The sequence below is a fragment of the Anopheles marshallii genome, chromosome 3, assembly GCF_943734725.1.
Source record: "Anopheles marshallii chromosome 3, idAnoMarsDA_429_01, whole genome shotgun sequence".
NCBI classification, from domain to species: domain Eukaryota; kingdom Metazoa; phylum Arthropoda; class Insecta; order Diptera; family Culicidae; genus Anopheles; species Anopheles marshallii.
In genome coordinates, this window is record NC_071327.1 from 3,385,956 (window position 1) to 3,391,955 (window position 6,000).

Here is a 6,000-nt window from a genome sequence, read left to right on the forward strand (position 1 = left end):
GCTGTTTTAACTTAACCTGCAAGCATCCAACACCTAATTGAATTTCTAGGTGTTTGATAGGTCAGGTCATTCGCACTCCGTAAACACGTGATTCAATATGGAGTACTAGATTGAAGCACCAGACTACGAGTTTGCGAGAAAGAGAAGGCGAGAAATTATCACCATAAGAACAAAAGAGAGAGAGAGAGATATATCAGAGAGCGAAGCTGCGTAGCTCTGCTAATCAGTTGCGTGTAGTGGTATTAGTCACCTGATCGATCTTCACCACGATCAGTTGGTGGCTGTCGGTGACGTTTTACGGTCGGAATCGCATCACTAAGCGTAAAATCGGAAAAAAATGTGAATAAAAGGGATACATTATGTTGTTTTTTTGTTTAGTGTAATGTAACTTGACGCTCGCAGTATCCTGAAATGTATTTGAGAATAAGGTTAGTTCTCTTCTAAATTAGTCTAAAAGTTTGTTATATCGCAAACAACTCATCGAGCCGTTTCCATGTGTGCGTTAGTGCGTAGTTGGAGTGTTTTATTAAAATTAAAAGGGAAGCATCTTCACGATCTCAAACAAAATCTGCACGTCCGCCGGAGCATTCAAATGGCGCTAAAAGGTGTACGCAGGGTAAGAATAATATTATTACGGGTATGTAACGAATATCAAAGCGCCTTCGTTTTTTTTCTTATTATGTTTACACACAACTGATCGACCCCTTTTTAAATGCTTTTACGTGTCCTTGCTTTTGGCCGTACCGTTGTGTACGATTAGCACACATCCGGCACAACAATCACGCCCCGGTGTGTGCTATGCCTGCACAAACATGGGCGCCATAATCAAAACTGCCGGAACTTTGACACAAACGCGCACCGTGTTTGGGAAAATGTTCGTGAACACAGCCCCCAAAAAACAAAACTCAAACATTGCACACGCGTGTTGTGGCCGGAATCCTTTGACAAGCACCCGCATAACGTGAAGGACACGAGACAGAAAAAAATGCCTGGTGTCGCATTTCGGCTAGAACAAACCGGAAACCGGCCGGTATATCGGTACGTTTCGGAGTGGTCGGAACTCATGCTCTGTTTACACGCGGATTTTACTCAAACCGAGATTTGCTCTCGCAAGCGTAGCTGAGAGTGAGAGTGAAAATGGAACTCATTTTCTCGTTGCTACACTCACCGATGGGAAGGAAAAGCGGCGAGTGACCGTTGTAAACAACATTCCGATTGAAGGAAGCACATTTTCCAAGCACGCGAGCTTCAGTAGTGAATCGAGTGTCGTCCGGTGAGGAACCATACCTGTGTTCGGAGGGAACATTGCTCGTCCTGCTCGTCGTCAGCTTCGTACGGATTGGCGGAGGTTTCGGTCAGTGTTACGCGTATGTACCGGAGAACAAAAAGTGCATCTTCAGGATACGAGTAGTCCGATCTGGGCCTTAGCGTGTCCGTCGGTACGAGGCTTTTCCGGTGTACGTGTTCTGTGTGGTTAATGAATGTGGCGCGAAGTTACGTCCGGGAAACCGGGGTGGTCCTTGAGTCCTTCTACCGTCGCTCAGGTCTATTTACTATGCGTATTTGGAAGCGTACTCGGAGTAGGCGTTGAGTTTGTGGAGCGCGTTGGCTAGGATTACTGCTTGGTGATGCGACTGCAGCAAAAATGTGGAACCGATCAGATATACGCGCCGGAGCGTGTGTCTATGTGTTGAGATATTTGTTCCATTAATCATCGATCGTATATTGGAGCCCACGCTGTTTGTTCCGCTGTGCTATGGATGGCGTACTTTGCGTGGGTATGTGAGTTTCGGATTACTTCCGAACGCAATGGAGACGCAAAAGCTGTTTGAGATGCAGCATCCCGGGTTCGCGTTGGCGGTCGACGAGATCTCGTTGCTGCCGCGTGACTTCTAATTCGGTGTATGCAAGTGTTTGTTGCGTGTGTGATCGGTTGCTTGGAGTTCGGGTGACCAGATAAGAGGGAGGAAATAAGTTTTGATTTATCACCCGAAAAATTGTGATTCAATGCTCAGTGGCAACGCGCACGTGGGCGCTAGAAAGCGAAACTAAGTGCTAGTGCTTCACATTACAATCGAAAGTGGGAAAACAACAACAGTCGAGAGGAAAGATTTCTTCTACAGTGTTGGATTTATACAACTAGCCCAGTCAAAAACTAGTCAAGGTTAGTAGTTTTATGTATTATTTGTTTTTAAATTATGTTATGATTTTAGGCGGGTAAATTTAAACGGTTATTTTAAACTTATTTATTTTAATGAACTAAAGTATAAACTGATGTCTCAATTCTGAAATAGTAAAACACTACCATAACCGTTTCGACAATTCATTTGCAGCCCTTTTAACAAGAGTATTAAAATGACAGTAATAGTTATTCAATATCTTCTATAACATCACAACAATAAATCGAAATGAGTTTCCTCTTTCAATAAAGTACATGACGGACTCTTGCATGAAACTTGGAAAAATGAGCGAACGATTGATCAAGATGCTTATCCTGATGGTCCCTCGGTTCGGGTGCGTCGTCCGTTGTTGCAACTGTATTAAGATGCTAAGATAGGTTTAGCAAAAAATATCACCCGTTGTGGAAATGGGAGGGAAAAATGATGAAAACACCACACAAGTGGTCACATGGTTCGATCGTATGATAAGAATTCCACAATTCGGGGCAGGGATTTGTTGGCAGAAGATGAAAAAGAGCAAAGAAAAGGAAAACCACAAAGTCACTTTAAATATCTTTATTACATCTTGTCGTTGGGAAGAGCGTGAATGGGGTGGCATAAAAGTTGGGAATAAATCTCTGATTGTGCGAGATAATCTTTATCATTTTGCGTTTCTTTTCATCCAATGGTAGGACGTTGTTTTGCAGAAGGTACAGCCGACAAAAGTTGTTCTCCATTGGAATAAAATCTGAGCACGGTGTCACCGCACATACAGAATATCATTTCATTCTTTTGAAGGAATTAAAAGCAAAAAGAAAAGAAAAAAACCACCCGACCAGGCACGGAAGGTAAAACATTGCGCCGGTATAAATTGAACGCACGCGAATAATGTTAACACGGTGTTACCTTACTCATCCGTAGCCGTATGGAAGGAAAATGGGCTTCCTTTACACATCCACTGTCCTCTCCGCTGCTGGGCTGGGCCCAGTAGTGCTGGGAATAAATGAAATGGATGCCCACCGTGCGACCATTTATCTGTACCGTTCTATGGCCGGTTCAGGATGGGAACGGTGAGCTCCAAAATTACATCCGCCATTAAATTTTATTTTAAGTAATACGGGTGTTTTTTTTTTTTCGTGGTACTTTTTTCATTCTGACCCGGCTCGCAGATGGGCCAGACTAGAGTGGCATTTTTTTTCGCTGCACGATACGGTGCGGGTAAGTGGATTTGGACTTCATGGCCACTGCCACCAGAATGGGCGAGAGACATGCAGGCAGGTTGTGGTTGCTAGAAAGTGGTCGTTTCTTATATTTTAGAGTGTCCTTTTTTCCACTGCTTCCCTTCCAGGGTGAATTTATGAAATTTCTAGCCATTTCTCGGCAGCGCAAATGTAATTTAAAGCAAAGACATGCGGTTTCAGGTGAGAAGAGATTTAAATTTAGCTAGCTTTAGCGTAACAGACCGGTAAAATAAAGCCAGATTAGAAAAGAGACGAAGCTCCAGGGTTTAACAGCAAAGTGTAGTACATCGTCATAATTTCTCAAACCGCTGGTGATAAAAGGGCACCACTGCGGAACGGAGAATGTTGATCACTTTCCATCTGCGATCGTCAACCCTTATCCTTCTGGCTGGGAGCCATTCAAGGACGCAAGAGCATGCAGCTTTTGGGACGAAAGTGAAAATGAAAAAAAAGGACAACATTCCTTTCAGATTTCCCTTTAAATGTCGTTACTGCATGAAGTCGTCTTGATTTTTTGTTGTTGTGGTTCTCCCTGGGTCTCGCTGGGGCTCTTGTTAGACTGTCGGATAATGGCGATTATAATGGCAATCAAAGGCATTCTCCGTTGCAAGCCAACCAGTCCAACCGCCGGTGGTTACCATGGGAAAATGGTCGCTGAGCTAGACTTGTTTTCGAATTTGGGATATTCACACGACGTCTCAACGTTCGTTTTTTTTCGAGTTCCACGAGGGCTCGAAGGACACCGACACAACAGTACACGTAAGGGTGAAAAGGGTAATTGAAAAATGAAACAAGCAGACACGTGGAGCAATTTGGTCGCTCGCCGACCGAAAAAAAAAATCCTTCCTAGACAGAGCAACTCGCTATTTTTCCCGATTAAGAAGAAACGTGCTCCTGTTGGGATTCAGTGGGGATGTGGCTATGAAATGACACAGAAGAGAGTTTCCTTCCTATTAGTGCTGCAGGGATTTCGCACGGGAAAGCATTTAGAACAACCAAGTTCCGGTAGAAGTCAATCGTCCGTTGCAGCAAAAAGGTGATTGGAAGCGATCGTAATGAGTCAATGAGTTGTTTCGGGTCGGTTGGATCTTATCGATTGGTTTAATGGGAATTTAATTTGCTCTGATCTGGAGGAAAAAAAACCATTTAGAAGAAAAAAAAGTTTTAGTAATCAAAACTTAATTAGATTTTTTTTTCAAAACAAAAAGAAAACCCTCGATCTCGATCGTAATACGAATATCTTTTTCTGTGAAGAAATGTTACTTTTCTTGCCATCTTGAAATGTTCGTCCTGAAACACAAAGTATTAGCTTTGGTATTCATACTGAAGGACGAAGAAATCATTCATTTATCAATCGACACGCCATCATAGACATTACGACGGTCAATCCACGTGGAGCAGGAAAGCGCTATGGAAATAGTCATTTTGCCAGTGCCCAGTGCTTTTGTTTCAACCTGACGGTTATCGGGCCAACAACGAACAACGGGCCCGCTTTTCATGACCTTGCTGTCGTTATTAATTGTTAATTGCCCAGAATCGAATGTCAGCAATTCAATTACGTCCTGTTGGAGATATAGATTAATTAAGTGATTATTGTTTTCGCGTGTTCCCATGTTTCCAATTTCCCTCGCATTTCATTGTTCTGTTTGATTTTTGGCTAGTATATTGTGAGGCCATAGCCAAACTCCTTTAAATACATATTTCGTCCCAGTCGGAGGTTTTGTTTGTTAATTATAAATTACAGTCATCAGTTGTCGAGTGTTGGGGTAAAAGCACAGAGGCGAAAGGATACCGCTACGTGTCCGATACGATTGAGTGCCATTCTTACGGACGGTTGTACATTGATTGCTTCACTGACCGAGACTCCCTTGGACGGCGCGCTCTAGGAGCCATCCATAACAAACCGGGGGTAAAACAGCCCACCACAACGAGAGGGATTTCCGCACGGAGACGAAAGGGATGCAACAGTGCAGGATCGTGTGCGGGTGGGACATGCCGGCGGCTACAGCAAGTGGCCGACAATTTTAATTTACGCAACAGTGCATATTCCATATGGCGCCACTCGCTCGTTTATTCCTTCTTTTTTTCCAATGACGATGTTGATGGAAAGGGTTGTTGACCGCCTTGTTCGCTGTGCTGTGTTCCCTGCACCATTACCACTTGCATGATGCATTTTTGTGTTGCCATGCCCTGCCGTTGTTTTGTAATCAATTTTGCCTACCGTGAAGCGCGTCCTGCGACCAACTTTCCAAAACGGGCATTGGAGTTGAAGTTGAGGAAATGCCTTCATCCATCATTTTCACGCACCTGTAAACCGAGCGCGGTTTTTCTCGTGGTCAAGGTACGCGGGCCAACTGTGGGCGGGTGTGTGCATGTGTGCCTGTGGGGGTATTTTTAAACATCCACTCTTCCGGTCGAACTGCAACCGGTGGAATGCATCATCGGTGTGTGTGCGTTATTAAATATAATGTCTGGGAAATGCAGGTTCCGTATCGAGGTGCGTATCGAGGTTCCGATTGTTTGTGTTTCGTAAATTGGTTTTAATTGATTATCGGATGTTGCGTAAAGGACCTATTTACAGATTGAAGCTGATGGAGATG